Source organism: Mustela lutreola, chromosome 7 (genome assembly GCF_030435805.1).
Source record: "Mustela lutreola isolate mMusLut2 chromosome 7, mMusLut2.pri, whole genome shotgun sequence".
Taxonomy (NCBI): Eukaryota; Metazoa; Chordata; class Mammalia; order Carnivora; family Mustelidae; genus Mustela; species Mustela lutreola.
In genome coordinates, this window is record NC_081296.1 from 142,448,840 (window position 1) to 142,466,997 (window position 18,158).

The following is an 18,158-nucleotide window of genomic DNA, read 5'->3' on the forward strand; positions in this document are numbered from 1 at the left end:
AGAATCTCTGTTTGCATGACAAATCAAGTATTCCTCCTAAATTTCTTCTGAAGTCTACAGTTAGAAAGAATCTCGTATACAGAGGTGCTAGTACAAGACGTAGGTTTGATGATGAACAGGTTTTGAGAATGTCAGCTAGGAAGGACTCTAGAGAGAGACACCAACAAGGCCTCTTAGGTAAAACAAGAAGTAGAAAATTAGACAAAACTCTTAGCCTTATAACGATGAGTAGCGGCCTTTCTTAGAACTATGGTAAACATTTTTCCTATCTCCTTCCTCAACCCCACCGCTCATCCTGTGCTACTCACTTGCTGTAATAGAAACACAGGAAGAGGATACTGCAGTTCAGATACATAAGACTGAAACAGATACTCTAGGTCCTGTTTATGCAATGTAAGCATGCATGCTACAACATTATTTTGCATTTGTTTAGGGTATCTATAATAAAAAAGTAATAAAACCACTATGAAATCCTTATCATAAAACATACCACAAAATTGGTGAGGGGCTGATGGAAAGGAAGAAAGGAATGATGATGATGTGTCTATCTGGCATGACTGGGTGGTTAGCAATGCTTTGAACCGAGAAGAAACACAAGACATGCAATTTGTGTGTTAACTGGGAATAAAAACGATAATGGGTTTGAGGTTCCAGAGAGACATACCAAAAAAGAAGTAATGAGCATATGTAAAGGAAGAAGTCTAAAAACAAGAGTTTCCTAATACTAATATTTCGGCTCTTGAGGTAACACTCGAATATGTATTAAAATATAGCATTCTCTTGATAAAATTCATTTACTTCTTTTTTCTAAAAATTTATTTCAGAAAGAGACTGTGGGGGAGAGGAGGACAGGGAGAGAGAGAATCTTAAGGCAGACTCCCCGCTGAACACAAAGCACAACGTGGGACTCGAATCTCACAACCCTGAGATCATGACCTGAGCCGAAATCAAGAGTCAGCTGCTTAACTGACTGAGCCACCCAGGTGCCCCATAATTCATTCACTTCTGACTTAGGATATGATTTATCAATGTCATCCACGTTTGCAAAGATAGTCTAAGAAGTGACAGTTCTTTTTGTTTCATTTTGCTTTGTTCAAAGTAAGCTCTATACCCAACATGGGGCTTCAACTCATAACCCCAGGAGCAAGAACTATACGCTCTACCAACTGAGTCAGCCAGGTGCCCTGTTTATTTTTTGAGGCCTAAAGCCATTTCTGGCACAACTGCATTACTGCATAGTCCCTGGTGAAACAAGGGTGGTATTGAAGCTCTCCTCCAATCCTTAACATGTCTGAGTTCATGTGTTCACCTAACGGTATCTGAGTTACTCTCATATATGATATCAGTAAGATATACTGGATATTAAAGCACTTTATTAACTATGATTTTCAGACATCACTTCTTGAAACAGATTCTCTTTATTAGTTGTTTCATTTCTGCCTTCTCTGAAGAAAGACAATAACCTTTGGGTTCACCATGCCAAGAAAATTGTACCTTGGAGGAAGAGGATAGGTCTGTCATGTGGTAAGCATTTTTGGAATGAATGTCTTCTCAGCAGTAATATTTTGCCAGCATCTTTCACCCCACAATATGGAAACAATACGGAAAAAAATAAAATATGGTATTTTCTAGAATCATTAACAGAATATACAAATAAATTTCCCTAACATTTTCTCCATCTTAAGTTTTCCCTTTTCTTTCTAATGAGATTATCTTAAACCAATTCATTTCTTTATATGGGTACTAGGTACTGGTTGAGATATACAAGTCTTCATCTGACTCCTGGGTCACTTCCTTAACAAGCATTTCCCACCCCTACCTCAGGGCTTGCTACTTCCTGTGCGTGGAACACTTTTCCCACAAAGTCCTCACATGGCTAACTCTCTTATTTTATTCAGATCTTTGCTCAAGTGCCATGTCCTCAAAGAGGCTTTCCCTAATCACCCTCTAAAAAATAACATGCCATCTTATCCCATCATTCTCTATCCCTTCTTCAGTTTATTTTTCTCTACAGCACTTTCTAGAATTTGAAATTATATACCTGTTTCTTATTAGTAGTCACACACTACACTGTATGCTCCAGGAAAGCCAGAAATTCATGTATTCAACATTAAATCCTCAGCACATAGAACAGCGCCTGACAAATATGAGGCATAGAGTGAAAATCTCCTGAGTGAAATGAGTTTTTTAAAAAAATTAACATGTATTATTTGCTTCAGGGGTACAGGTAGGTCTGTGAATCATCAGTCTTACACAATTCACAGCACTCACCATAGCACATATCCTCCCCAATGTCCATAACCCAGCCATCCTGTGAAATCAGTTTTTAAAAATTAAACATTAAAGGGCGTCTGGGTGGCTGAGTTGGTTAAGCATCTACCTTCCACTCAGGTCATGATCCCAGTCTTAGGATCAATGGAGCCCTACAGTCTTCCAGCTCCCTGCTCAGTGGGGAGTCTGCTTCTCCCTCTGCCCCTCACCCTGCTTTCATGCTCTCTCTCTTGCTCTCTCCCCACCAAAAATAAAATCTTTAAAAAATAAATAAATAAAAATAAATGTTACACAAGGAAAGACTTGTTTGTTTTTTTTTAACCTTTCCAATCCAAAAATCGTTTCTCAGGATCCACTGGATATAGTCTAAGCCTCACAGAAGAGTGTGACTTAAAAAGTGCACTATATTTGGGAGGAAAAAAAATTTCCTAAAAAAAAAAAAAAAGACCCCTGAATCACAGTATACATACAGCCTTAAATATGACACTGTTCAGATGTTTCAAAATACACAATAAAGTAATTATTTAAAAAACCCATACTAGGGATGCCTGGGTGGCTCAGTCAGGTAAGCTACTGCCTTCAGCTTAGGCCATGATCCCGGTTCTGGGATCAACTCCTGCATCAGGCTCCTTGCTAGGCAGGGAGCCTGCTTCTCTCTCTGCTTCTGCCTGCCACTCTGCCTGCTTGTGCTATCTCTCTCTCTCTGACAAATAAATAAATAAATAAACAAACAAAATCTTAAAAAAAAAAAAAACCCACACTAATTCCTCAAAAAATTAAACATAGAATTACCATATGATTTAGCAATTTCACTTCTGGCTACTAAAAATTTAAAACAGGGACTCAAACAGCTACTTGTACTCCCATCTTCATAGCAGCATTATTGACAATAGTCAAAAGGTGGACATAAATTAAGTATCCATCAGACAGATAAATGGATGAACAAAATGGTATTTAACAAATAATTCAGGCTTTAAAAGAAAAGAAAAGAAATTCTGATACAACAATGTGAATGCACTTAAAGCCATAGAACCGTACTTAAAGCTGGTTAAAATGGTTAAATGTTATGAAATATATTTATGTACATTTTAATGTTATATATATATTTAGCCACAATTAAAAAATTTTTTTTTTACTTATTCATTTGGGAGAGAGAGCACAAACAGGGGGAGAGGGAGAGGGAGAAGCAGGCTCCCTGCTGATCAGAGAGCCCAATGCGCAGCTTGATCCCAGGACCCCGAGATCATGACCTGAGCAGAAGGCAGATGCCTAATGGACTGAGTTAACCAGGTGCCGCCCCCCCCCCCTTTTTAAACATTTTATTTACTTATTTGACAGATAGACTACAAGTAGGCAGGGAGGCAGGCAGAGAGAGAGGAGGAAGCAGGCTCCCTGCTGAGCAAAGAGCGCAATGTGGGGCTGGATCCCAGACCCTGGGATCATGACCTGAGCTGAAGGTAGAGGCTTTAACCCACTGAGCCACCCAGGTGCCCCACCAGGTGCCCCTTTTAATCACAATTTTCAAAAGGTAAGTGAGGAAAATCTCTATTAAAACAAACAGGAAAACAATGTCTTTCTTTCCTTTACATTCTTTTAATGACTATAGTGGGAGTATCTTACAAGAGGACCATACAGTTTACAAAGTGTTTTTCACACAGTAATTCATTTTATTCTCACATCAAGTCTTCATCGTTGAAGGACAGGCTTCATTGTCTGATCCCTGATTGAGGCAAGGAAGGCAAAAAGGTGAAGTGACTTATCCAAAGTAAAACATATTGTAAAATGGCAAAGCCAAACAAAACTAGATCCTAGGCATTCCCATCTTTAATCTACTGTTCTGTCTCAATAAGAAAGCATCTCAAATCTTCAGTCCTATACTAACCTTTCCTAAGAGAACAATCATGTCTTCTTTAAACTTCCCTATGTCTACAGGACACTATACTTGTTACTCAAATTTGAAACTGAAGTTTCTACTTCATCACTCAATTAAGATTAAAGAACAGATCTTAAACTAATCTCCAGTGTTCTGCACTGCTGGTGAACAATAAAAAGTTTCTGGATTGTGGATTATACTCTATAAATATCAACCACCTCTACTGAATATCCTCCTGTTTTCACTCCTTGCTATTAGCCTGTTTTTTCCTTCTTTGCAGAAGATACTTCTACAATTACAAAAATAGAAAAGAATAGTAAAACAATCTCTGTCCATCACTAAGTTTCAATAATTACTAATCTGTGGCAGTCCTGTATCACTATATCCCAATTCATTCTCTACCCAATCCCTCCAAATTATTTGAAGCAAATGTCAGATAGCATATGTTATTTCACCTGTAAATATTTCTTTATACAACTCTAAGAGAAAAGGACAACTATATTACCTTTATTACATCTGAAGTAATGAACAGTAATCCCTTAACACCAACTTCCCACATTCCCCCAACTGTTTACTTTTTTTTGGTTTGTTTGACTCAGGATCCAAATAAGGTCTCTACACTGTGACTGCACCACCATGTCTCTTAAAGAGGTTCCTTTCCGACCCATTCTTTTTTTCCTCTTGCAATTGTCTTTGTTGTTGTTGAAAAAGTCAGATTATCTGGTAGTTTCCCACAATGTGGATTTTGCCAAATGCATCACCATGATGTAGTTTAATATGCTCCTCTGGCCCCTGTATTTACTGTATTCATAGAATTAGTGACTTGATGAGATTCTGGATCATTTTCATACTTTTAAAAGTTTATTTTGCCAATACTGCTTCACAGATGGTAATTCCAACAATAGGTACAAAATGTCTACTTCTAAGTTTGCGATATTAACAATTATCAATGACCACCAACTAAGGTCATTAATTAGGAGTTGCAACATGGTGATATTGTATCTTCCCTTCTTTATTCACTAGCTGGAAATTTTCTGAATGAGTAACTCATCAACTATTCACTTTTCTGATATGTAATTTGTGTAGAAAAGGCAGAATAAATGAATGATTCTTTACTTTTATTTCCTCATTTTCAAAACAATGAACTTTGCAGCATTTTCTAATAATGACCAGCAAGTTTAAAAGAATGTTACAGATTTATGGATTCAAATGTGTTTAATGGATTTCAATCCTTTGCAGTTATCCTTACCGGGGCTCAAACTGTCACGTATTTAGACAGTGGAAACTTACTCAAATTGGCTCCTGAGACCTTATGACACAATCTTACTGTCTCTGATAGCTTCTTTGCTTTCTGGGGTTACATCTTGTATTTTTCTTGCCTTAGACATGGAATCAACCACCTCTTTATTTATTTAATTTTTTAAAAAATATTTTATTTATTTGCGTGAGAGAGAGAGAGGGAGCGCACGTGCGAGCGAGCACAGGCAGGCCGAGTGGCCTGCAGAGGCAGAGGGAGAAGCAGGCTCCCCGCCGAGCAAGGAGCCCAATGTGAGACTCGATCCCAGGATGCTGGGATCATGACCTGAGCCCAAGGCAGCTGCTAACCAACTGTGCCACCCAGGCGTCCCATATTTATTTATTTATTTTTTAGATTTTATTTATTTATTTGAGATAGAGAAAGGACAGAGCAGGGGGGAGGGGCAGCAGAGGGAGAAGCAGTCTCCCTGCTGACAGGGAGCCCAACGTGGAGCTGGATCCCAGGACCCTGGAATCATGATCCTAGCAGAAGACAGATGCTTAACCAACTGAGCCACCCAGGTGACCCTCATCCATCTCTTTAAAGAAGTTCTAATTTCTTTCAGTGGGAAATGGTATTTAGAAACCACAATCTGGGTGCTATGAGAATTAAGTGCCTTTTTAGTACACAGAGAGATAATTTTATACACATCCATCTACACAAGCATGTACATATATACAAACAAATACATGACTTTATGCTGATGCTTCCAATGCATTTCAAATTCCTACGGTTTTTACTTAATCTCATTGATCCTTCATGTTTCTCCTTTCTTACATGCCAAAACTCTATTCTCAATGTTGCCTACATGACAGTTCATTTACTTTATCTCACATTATACATGCAACAGCTGAGAATGAAAATGTCAGTACTATCTACCATCAACAATATGATAAAGAAAATCATTTTATGCTTATTTTTTGCAACTCTTTCTACCCTTAGGATATTACCCAACTCAAAATATCCTACAAATTATCATGTATGTCAGTCAAGTGGAGTAATTTATTCTGTGTATCACTAGCTGGAAAAACACTTGGTAAGTTTTGTTACCTTTGATTTTCAGGCATTACATTTTTAACTGTTACATAATTCTGTAAAATACTTAGATGGATTTAAAGTCAAAACCACAGAACAACATATATTCAAGGAAGACCAGATGCTCTCCCTGTCTAAGTTCACCCCTCCTTGCCCCTTAGTTAACTTTATTAATACTTCTTTCCCTTCCCTAAATGTAAGAGTTCTTGGTCAGACTTGAAAACAGGTCCTTGGCAACCTTCAAATTATGCTTGATGACCCTGATTTCACCATAATCCTGGGACCAAATGGGCATATATAAAAAGTCACCTTTACAATACTTCTATATAATACCCCAAATTCCCTCTTTTTTGGCTATGATCCGAATGGCTCCCTAAAAGAAGCAATAATGAAATTAGCTAGTAACTTCCTTCTCCTATCTCTCTACTCCAGCATCTAATTTTAAGTAATATATGTTTAATTATAGTTAAACCTATGAGACAATCACGGAGTTTTTTCTACTTTTTATATATTCTTCCCATATTTTGGATAATTAAACTTTTTCTACAGAATTAAACTATTGAGTGTTACACACTATCCTGTCTTTCAATCTTAGTTTCATCATTAAAAAATCGGGGCGCCTGGGTGGCTCAGTGGGTTAAAGCCTCTGCCTTCGGCTCAGGTCATGATCCCAGCATCCTGGGATCAAGCCCCGCATCCGGCTCTCTGCTCCGCGGGGAGCCTCCTTCCTCCTCTCTCTCTCTGCCTGCCTCTCTGCCTACTTGTGATTTCTCTCTCTGTCAAATAAATAAACTCTTTAAAAAAAATTAAAAAAATATATTTAATGTCCATTACCAGTTTAAAAGTGTTATTCAGAATACAGGTCCACAATCCCTTATCAGGTAGAAACCTCTGGAGCTAGATAGGTTCTAGAATTCAGACTTTTTCCCTCTTCTTTTTTTTCTAGAAAGTAATACGGTATGTGGATTATTTACTGTAATTATGTAAATCCCCAGTTACGTTTAGCATAGCACCCCATAACCTAACAAGTTGACATTTTGCAGTAAAGTGTATTAAATATTTAAACTAAGTTATGTTCGTTTACATGAGGTTTTGTTGCCAAATGAATCCAGGTCATTTCAGTATTTGCCATCAAATGAGTCTCCCTAAAAAATGGTTTTCAGAACTTTTGGAAATTCATATTATAAATAAGAGTGTGGATCTGTAGCTACTAGCTCAAGATCATGTACTAAAAATAGTATTTCCCCTACCCAATCACCACCAAAAAAGTCAAGCCAGAGAACATTTTTATATATGTTAAATGAAGACATCTTTTTTTTTTTGTATGGCTAACACATATGCTATATTAAATTTCAGATGTACAACATACTGAGTTGACAATTCTGTACATTACCCAATGTGTGATAAGTGTAGTTACCATGAAAATATCTTTTTAAATGGCATTTTTTTAAAAAAAGACTTTGTATTTATTATTTGACAGACAGAGATCACAAGTAGGCACAGCGCCAGGCAGAGACAGAGAAAGAGGGAAGCAGGCTCCCTCCTGAGCAGAGAGCCTGATGGGGCACTAGATCCCAGGACCCTGGGATCATGACCTGAGCGGAAAGCAGAGGCTTAACCCACTGAGCCACCCAGGGGCCCCTAAAATGGCATTTTTCTATAAAATTCCATGGCATTACTGCAAATAGAGATTACTTGTTAGAATTTTGCTTAGGAGAATCTTATTAAGTCCATGTGGGCTTTTTCTAATATAACCTATTGTAATTCAAAACAGCTGTCAGTCCCCTGCTGATACTTTTATTTCCTATTAAAAATGCATTCTTAAAAGAATATAAAAGTACATCACATTCCACTAATCTATGCAACATTCTTTTAAGTGTAACCATTAGAATTTTTAAACCAGAAGTTGAGGGAAAGATTGCAAAGAAATGAGGAGATGAGCCTGGTTCTTAGAACTCTGGCTCCACTACAATCATAGCTTAACTTTGGCATGGGAGGTATTTGTGTTTTTGATAATAAAATGAAACTATATATTCTTAGTGTTCCCTTAATATTCTAGTTATGAAGTACTTCTGAAATAAAATGCCTACTTTACAAATGTATATCACACATGGTCTGAAATTTGTTATCTCTTAGCTGTTTAAATTATTTAAAAAAGATAATCTCTGAGGAATCATGAACAACCTAGGAATAGTCACAATTGAAATCTCATAAATTGTAGGTTAAGAAAATCTAAACCAGTAAAATAATCATTAAGAGATATTCAATTATTAAAAATAATTTTTAAGTGTAGCTACGGTAGTCTCCCCTTATCCATGAGTTCACCTTCCATAGTGCGTACTGTCAGAAGGTAAACAGTAGCTTAATGCTGTGTCACAATGCCTGTGGTCACTCACCCCACTTCATCTCATCAAATGGGCATTTATTTTATCATCTCACATCATCACAAGAAGGACTGTCAGTACAGTACAGTAAGGTATTTTGAGAGGGACACCTGGATGGCTCAGTTGGTTAGGTCTGCCTTTGCCTCAGGTCATGATCCCAGAGTCCTGGGGGTGGAGTCCTGTATCAGGCTCTGGGGAGCCTGCTTCTTCCTCTCACAGTGACCTCTGTTCTCACTCACTCTGCACAAGCACACTCTCTCAAATAAATACATAAATAAATAAATCTTTTAAAAAAAGCTACTTTGAGAGGGAGGGACCACATTCACATAAATGTTATTGCATTATACTGTTACAATTGTTGTTGTTAATTGTTGTTGATCATGCCCTGCCCTTTTGGCTAATCAAGTATATTATTGTTGTTCATCTCTTAGTGTGCCTAATTTGTAAATTAAACTTAATTCCAGGTACAAATATAAGGAAAAAACTTAGTATATATAGTGTTCAGTACTATCTGCACTTTCAGGCATCCACCTAGGGTCTGGGAACATATCCCCTGTGGACAAGGTGTGGTGGGGGGAGGCTACTGTAACTACAAATTACTATGGTGAAGGTGAAGTTGATTTATTTGACTCAAGCCAACAAATGGTGAAGTATACTGAGACAGGAATTATAACTCTCCTTTCCCATCCTTCCTCTTCTGTCAGACTTTATCGTTGAAGCATGTGACAGAACTATGACTTTGTAATTAAGGTTATAATGAGAATTCTCTGTCACAAGCTATTACTAACATTTGCTACAATTCATCTAGTTCTGCCACAAAGCTTTTTTTTTTTTTTTTTTTTTTTGCTTACCAGAAAATTCTCATGTATAGTCTCAAGCAAGCAAGAAATATTTTGGGAAAGTCTGAAGACAAGAATAATTAGGTCTTGTGAGGCACATTATGGAAATTTTCCCTAAGAACAATTCACAAATAAACCCCAGATAAAACAGACCTGAATATACTTTCATAATATAGGGGAGAAAATACACATATTATACTTCAAGTTAGTTCTGGCACTCAAGTCTCCTAAATGAAGGAAGGAAGGAAGGAAACTGCACAGTAACAACACCATTCATTATTGCTCCTTCCAAGACTCCAACATTAGTCTTTTCATAAAATTTTAGGGATTGTGGCCAGAGAAGACTGTCAAACTTTTTATCCAAGTGAACATTTTTAGAAAATAATTAAGGACAAGTAACACTTTGTGTATCTAGTCCAAGTGATTTATCCATTTGCCTTTAGTTTAAAGACAGTAACATACCTCATATTTAGTTAATATTGTTTACAAAACCCCTTTTCATGTTATTTCATCCTAACAACTCATTGCTGAGTTATGAATGGAGCAGAGACTGTGCTTCATCCTGTAGGCTTTGGCTCAAAGTGCACGGAGTTATGTGGAGGAGTCAGCGTACAAGCAAGTGATTACAGTGGAGTGCAACAGGGCTGGACGAGTAAGCCAGAATACTAAGGGAGTGAGGGTATGACTATTGGTAAAGGTCATATTTGAACTGGATCTTGAAGAATAAACATGACCGCATCAATAAGGAGATTTTTGATGGCAAATGGCTTCAACATTTACCTGTCAGGTGATGAAATCCCATGGAAGAGAAAGCCACAGGCCCCAGTACGGTATGTCTAAAACGATGTTATCATGGACCTACGTTCACTCTCTCTGATCTACCATCTTCCAGGCATGCTTCGTCATCCCTTGTGGTCACAAGACAGTTGCCAGTGGCAACTGGGGTCATCTATTTTCTTGCTCACATAAAATAAGGGAAAAAGTCTTCTCCCCCAGAAATAGAATGTCTCCTTCCCTTCAATCTGACTGGGACAAATAACAGTTTACAGGGAAATGCCTTGAGCTGACTGGCTTGGAGTAATCAAAATCTACCCCTGAAGTGGGCGATGAATCATCTTCTCAGAGTCTCCTGGATAACAGAGAGAAAGAACTCCAAGCGCTGGGATAAACACATGAAGAACAGAAGCATAGGAAACAAGAAACAGCTTGGTATGGCTGGAGTCATGGGAAATCTAAGGTTGGAGATAGCCTACAAACTCTCCTGAGTGTGGACTTCATCCCATAAGTGATGGGAAATTAATACAGGTTTTTAAAGTAGGGAGATGACATGCCCAAATTGGTTTTTTTTTTTTTTTTTAAGAAACATAAATGTGGTAGCAATATAGAGAACAGAGAAGGAAAGGGAGAGTGAAGAACAAACGGCAGCAACACGACTGGTAGGAGTTCAATAATCAGTTCACACTGGGAACAAAGTGGTAACGGGAAGGGAAAAAATTGAAGAGCAAACACAAGATGGCAAAGCTGCTTTGTAAAACATGGCATACATACAGGTAACACACACACACGAACATGCACAGAGGAGGAAAATTAAGCCCCAGACAGATTAAGTGGCTTGCTTAAAATCACAAACCCATAAACACGAGTCAGAATCTCAAAGGAGGTTTGATTCCCAGTCCAATGTTCTATCTAAAAAGCCCAACAACACGCAAAAGCCTTTTTGAATCCTGTGATGTAAAGGATGCTCTATGTATTGGATTAAAGGGATTCCTATTTATTCCAACCTTAATATAACTCAGTATCAATTTATATAACAGTATATTATACATTTTGAAGTTTCTATGTTATTTGAGATAGGATGTTGTGAAAACTCTATTTGCAATGTCATATTTACAGCCTGTCAAAATTTAAATTTAAAAAAAGATTCTAAAAACCACTGCAGTTTGCATTAAAAGAATTTTAAACTTGTTTTGCAAATAAATTAGGTACTGAATATTTGAAATGCATTATAAAACTAGAGTCAACAGGGACCTGAAAAGTTTCTTCTAAGTTATGCCTGCCTTTGAAATTTTGGATTCTGATAACCAACTTCCACTATCATCAACTTGAAAGACGTTGCCTCACTTTTAAAGACACTTGTTTTAGAGGATCTAAACTGGGTGGCTCAGTCATTAAGCGTCTGCCTTCAGCTCAGGTCATGATCCTAGGGTCTTGGGATCAAGCCCTGCACGGGGCTCCCAGCTCATCAGGGAGTGTACTTCTCTCTCTCCCTCTGCTCCTCTCCCCTGCTTGCACACACTTTCTCTCTCTCTCTCTGGCAAAGAAATAAAAGCTTAAAAAAAAGAAAAAAGAAAAAGTCACTTGCCTGTTTGTTTTTACAGCAGTAAAGTCTGATTTTGTTTTGTTACCATTGTACCAAGACTGGGTTAACAGCAAAGATGGTTTAAAATAAAATAAAAACAGGGAGCCTGGGTGGCTCAGTCAGCTGAGCGTCTGCCTTTTTGGCTCGGGTCGTGATCCCAGGGTCCTGGGTCTGGGTCTCCGCTTGGTGGAGAGCCTGCTTCTCCCTCTCCCTTTGCCTGCTGCTCCCCCTGCTTGTTCTCTCTCTCTGTCAAATAAATAAATAAAATCTTAAAAAAACAAAACAAAAAAATGCTTTTCCATTAAAAAATTATAAGCAATATAGTTTTTAGCTTAAATCTTAAGTCTTCTGCTTCTGAATTAATGAATAACTGTAGGGAGCACCTGTGTGCCTGGCACTATGCTAGATGTTGGGAATACAGCTGTGAACAAAATTATACTACAGTTATTCAGGCATGTATTTGTATAATTATTTGATTAATGTCAGTCTTCTCTACTGAGTTAACCATAGTACTATTTTTCTTCAGGCAAAACATGACTGCAAATGTACACAGATGATGCCTAAAACATCAACTGGGCATTAACATGTTACTTTGCCAATGACAGCAGAATTTTCCCTGTCACTAGGCTACACTCTCAGCACCCATAACTGAGTTTTTTTTTTTCTTTCATTGAAACATACCTGCTAAAACACTAGGCAAACCAGGAATATAAGGTAACAATTTCAATATAATAAAGGAAAATCCACAGCAATCATCATACTGAACAGTCAGAGTATTTCCTCTAAGATCAGGATAAGACAAGGGTGTATAGTTTCACCATTTGTATTCAATATAGTACTGGAAGTCCTAGGCAGAACAATTAGGCAAGAAAAATATCTGAATGCCTTTGAAGGCCTCAAATTGGAAGGAAGAAGTGAATTTTGTATGTATGATTACACACACACACCAGAATAAATGCTTTCAGTAAAGCTGCAAGATAAAAAGTTAACACACAAAAATGAGCTGTGTACATTAACAATGAACAATCCAAAAAGGAAATTAAGAGATCAATCCTATTTGTGATAGTATTAAAAAAATAAAACACTTAGGAATAAACTTAACCAAGGAGTTGAAAGATTTTTACACTGAAAACCACAAAAGGTTGTGGGAAGACATTAAAGATATAAAAATACAAATAAATTGTAAGATATCTGGTGTTTATGAACTATAAGACCTAATATGTCAAAACTGCTTCAGTCTACAGATTCAATGAAATCCCTATTAAAAAAATCCTAATGTCATTTTTTTTTTCCAAAAATTGAAAAAATCCACCCTGGAATTCATTTGGAATCTCAAAGGACCACAGACAGCCCAGTCTTGAATTAGAACAACGCTGGAGGTCTCACACTTCCAGATTTCAAAAATTACTATAAAGCTACAGTAATCAAAACAATGTGATACTGGCATAAAGACAGACTCAGAGACCAATAGAATGTAGAGTTCAGAAATAAACCCTTGCATGGTATAATCAAGTCATTTTCAGTAAGGATGCCAAAGCCATTCAACGGAAAAACAGTCTTTTCAACAAATGGTGCTGGGGAAATACTGGATATTTGCATGCAAAGACCTAAACATGAGAGTTTTTTTTTGGGGGGGGGAAGCTTCCTATCTTTGGAATTGGCAATGATTTCTTGGATTTAACACCAAAACATAAGTAACAATCAAAAAACTATATAAATTGGACTCGATTAAAATTAAAAATTTATGTGCATTGAAAGCCACTCAATAGAGTGAAAAGGTAATACATAGAATGGCAGATAATATTTGCAAATCCTATATCTGATAAGGGATTGATATCCAGAATATATAAGGAATTCTACAACTCAACAACAAAAAAGCAAACAACTAAATTAAAAAATGGTAAAAGAGCTTTTTTTTTTTTTTTTTTTTTGGTAAAAGATCTTAATAGTGGGGGTACCTGGGTGACTTAGTCAGTTAAGCATCTGACTCCACGTCAGTTCATGAACTCAGGGTCCTGGGATTGAGCCCTGCATTGCCCCACACTGGGCTCCCTGCTTGGTGGGGAGATTACTTCTCCCTCTCCCTCACTGTTCCCCCTGCCTGTGCTCTCTTGCTCTCCCTGTCAAATAAATAAATAAATAAAATCTTTAAAAAAATTAATAGATATATCTTTTTTAAAAGTAGAAAAGTTAAAAAGACTACTACAATATGGCATGAGACATTAAGTAATTAATGGTTAATGAATATTTGAAGAATCTGGAAAATATGCTGCCCTCAGTCACCAAAAATCAGATCCTTGAAGTATTTGTTCAATCATTTCATGTGTTTGTGCAAGTCCTGGGCACAATGAGCTGAGCAAGACACACAACAGTCCAAACACTTCACTAATCTGCATGTCTTCCTTGCACAGGAGCCAACTCTGTATCACTTCAATTTCAATATATGTGCTGCTGAAACAAGCACAACAGATATCTATCCAAAGAATATATACAAAAGGCTGATAGGTACAATAAGAGATCATTAAACATTAGGGAAATACAAATCAAAACTACAGTGGGGGCACCTGGCTGGCTCAGTCTATGGAACATGTGACTTGTCATTGAGTTGTGAATCTGAGCCCCATGCTGGGTGTAGCAAATACTTAAAAAAATTAAGTAAAAAAAAAACCACAAAAAACTACAATGATAAACTACTTCACATCCATGTGGATGGCTATTATCAAAAAAACAGAAAACAACAAGTGTTGGTGAGAATGTGGAAAAACTGGAGCCCTTGTGCATTGCTGGTGGGAATGTAAAATTTGCAGGGTATATACCCCAAAGAAATGAAAGCGCAGGCTCAAACAAACATTTGTAAACTCATAATCATAGGAACATTATTCATAACAGCCAAAAGGTGGAAGAAAATCAAGTATCCACTGACAGATAAATGAACAAAAATGGATGTACATACATACATACAATGAAATAGTATTCAGTGTTAAGAATGAAGGAAATTCTGACAAATGCTACAATATGAACGAACCTTGAAAACATCATGAGAGTCACAAAAGGATAAATACTGTATGATTCCACTTATATGAGGTACCTAGAGTAGTCAAATTCATACAGACAAAAAGTACATTATGGTTGCCAGGGGGTTCGGGGTAATGGAAATGGGGGGTTAGCATTTAACAGGTGTAGAGTTTCGGTGGGGGGAAATGAAGATGGTGATGGCTGCACAGCAATGTGGATGTATGTACTTAATGCCACAGAACTGTACACTTAAAACCGGTTACAATGTCAAATTTTATGTTTATGTATATTTTACCACTATAAAAACAATAATACCTGCCATGCATCCTTCCCAGCGACTCTATCCCTAACCTACGTTCTCATCTCTTCATATTTGGATAACTGCAACAGCCACGTCATTGCTGGTTTGTTCCATTCTTTGCTCATTCAAACTCAACCTGTAGATCACGGACAGGTTCATCCTGCTGCTTTATCATACTAATACCTGGCTTCCAACACTAAAAAGGCTCCCCATGTCTTGCCCAAGAAGATGAAAATCCCAATCTCCTGAATCTAGTACTCAAACCCTTCTAGACAGGTATCCTTCCAACTGTGTGATTTGTTTTCATTTTAGTCTCCCAAATCCAGTTGCCAGCTCATCCTAGTTTCCCTCCTTTCCCCTCCCCCAAAGCCAATCTCCACATCATATTCTCGCTTTTCCCTCACACAGTACCTGCTCCAGTATCTGTAAATCTAAACCTTCATAGGCTAGCTCAAGTCCCAAGTGTTCCAGGAAGTTCTTTAGACTCCTAAGGCCTCACTCATCTCCCTCTAACCAGAACACCTATAGCATTCTTTGTATTCACAGAATGTACTAGATTGTCTCCTAGACTCCTAAGGGTACATCGTATCTTTCCTGAGGGCAAGGTCTACATATTACACTTCTTTGTTTTCTTCTCTCAAAACTAATACAATGCAAAACACAAACCAGATTTTCCATAATCACCAGGGTAACTGAACACAAGGTACAACTTTGATATGTGAGGTTTCACTGACTAGAACAGGATCAGAATCATTTGACATTATTGCATTTCTGAAGGTTAATCTGTGACACACAACAAAGAAAACTGCTGTAATTCAACAAAAAAAATACATGGAAACCAGGCGGTATAACCTAGCAAACCCAGGTGTTTTAAATCTTGGAAATCTGAGTCTGATACAAACTTGTTTAAATGATGGTATTGGGACATGGAACAGAATAGTTAGGCTTTGTGGGACAGAATATTGACTTATGTATGGGTTTTACCGAATGCATGTAAGAATGCACCCAATATAACTGGGTGCAAATACAGCTACAGGCCCATGAAAACTCTAAATGAAATGTCAGTTTTACTAAGTTCAGGGTAGAAAAAAAAAATCTCATCAGTTACTTGTAACTGAGGGTCACTGTCAGAATCAGCGTGAGGCGCTTTCCATTTCTGCTTTCAACTTTACCTCACAAAGACCTAGGGATGGGCACCCGCACTGATGACGAATTCAATCAATGAAGAGAAAGAGGCTCAGAAGAGTAGTGAAAAGGGCTCTAAATGGGGGCGGAGGGAGGCCCCGATCCTAGTTTTGGCCCAATCCCCAGCCAGTTGTAGGACCCACAGCAAGTCACTCATCTCCCTGGGCCTACTTTCTCAGCTCTAAAACAAGTCATACCAGATCTTTTCTGACTCCAAAATTCCAGGACAAGCTTAATCACAGCTTCTATTAACATGTAGGATTCTTGCTATTTCAAATCTTTCTTCCACATTTCCGGAAGAAAGTAATGTATTTCAACAATCTAAAAGAAATGGATGCTATTCAGAGACAAAAGATTCTGGTAGTTGAAAAAAATAATAATAATTAATTCTGTAAAAATGCCTATTTCCTCATGACAGTAAGATGTTTTGGCAGAAGGAACAGTTCTCTGGTAAAGATAACCAAGACTGCTTTTGTAAATTAGGCCTAATCCAGAGTATTATCTGTGCTGGTATGCGAAGGGGTGCTATTGTAGTTCAAAGCGGAAACACCACTCCCCGGAGCTTCTCCCAAAAGGCGGTGAGAAAGTTCTCATCCTCGGGGTAAGGCTAGTAAACAGCTGTGCAAACGAGAAGGCACCGAAAATGCACGCTTTTAGCCATTCAGGTACTCCAAGCACAGACTCTTTTATCAAACACCCCAGGTATTGTCTTCCTCGCAACCTGTCAAAACGCAATCCCAGTTCGATCCCGGAACCGTAACTTACCCGGACGATCTAACTTCTCTCCCCACCGCGAGCAGCAGTCCGCAGGCCTGTTCCCTCCCCTATTCCTGCCGGCCGCTCTCACGCCCACCCCGGGGCGGTCGCAGCCCCGCAGCCGGGTAAACACGCGCCCGAGTCTCGGGAGCGGTTTCCCGGCGTCCTGGGAGCGGCGGGTTCCGCCCCTTGGAGCCCGGAGCCGGCCGGGCCGCTGTCGCGGCCACCTCGGGCCGCTCTCCCCGCCCCGAGCGCCACACCTCGCGCCTCTGCCCCCGGGACAACGGCGCACAGCCTAGTCTGCCCCTGGGAGCGCACGGGCACCGGGCGGTCAGCCGCCGCCTCAGCCCCAGACGGACGATTGCCCTCTCCCCGCCGGCGGCCCGGCGCCCCCCGCGGCGTCCCAGCCCCAACCCTGTACCCCCACCTCCCAGGCACAGCCCCTTCCTTGCCGGGACGCCTCGCGCCGCGCCGGGCACAGCCTCGGCTCTCAGCCTCCGAGACACCGAGGGACACTCACCTCGGAGGCTCCTCCCGCCGCTGCTGCTGCCGCCGCTGGGACCGCGGCCGTCGCCCCCGCCGCCGCCACCCGCACCGCCGTCCGCACCGGCGCCAGCACCCCCGGCCATCCTCTTCCTGCCGCCGCCGCCGCCCTCTCCGCTCCTGTCAGTGGCTCAGGCTCCCGGGCTGCTCCAGGTTCCCCTCGCCGCCATTTTGACTCCTAGAGGGAGCAGGAGGGGCTCGGCTCGGCGCGGCCCTGGGGCGCCTGCGCGGCGCTGCGGAGCCGGCCCGAGCCCCCGCCCGCCCCCGCCGTCGCCGCGCCTACGGTCACGTGGGCTCGCG

The 18,158-nt window shown here is 39.6% G+C and overlaps 1 protein-coding gene and 1 pseudogene across 2 annotated transcripts in view; both read right to left on the bottom strand.

The window, feature by feature from the left end:
* The window catches only part of BTBD7 (BTB domain containing 7), a 79,731-nt gene extending 61,789 nt beyond the window's left edge, over positions 1-17,942 (bottom strand). Inside the window, exon 1 of one of the 2 annotated variants that reach the window (XM_059182953.1) lies at positions 17,836-17,942. The gene's annotated coding sequence lies outside the window, so the exon portion shown is untranslated. Of the gene's footprint in view, positions 1-17,324; positions 17,473-17,835 lie in introns of those variants that run through there. The other variant, XM_059182954.1, reaches the window with a different exon arrangement.
* On the bottom strand, positions 14,425-14,522 carry LOC131837455 (U6 spliceosomal RNA; annotated as a pseudogene).
* Positions 17,943-18,158: the final 216 nt, after the last annotated feature.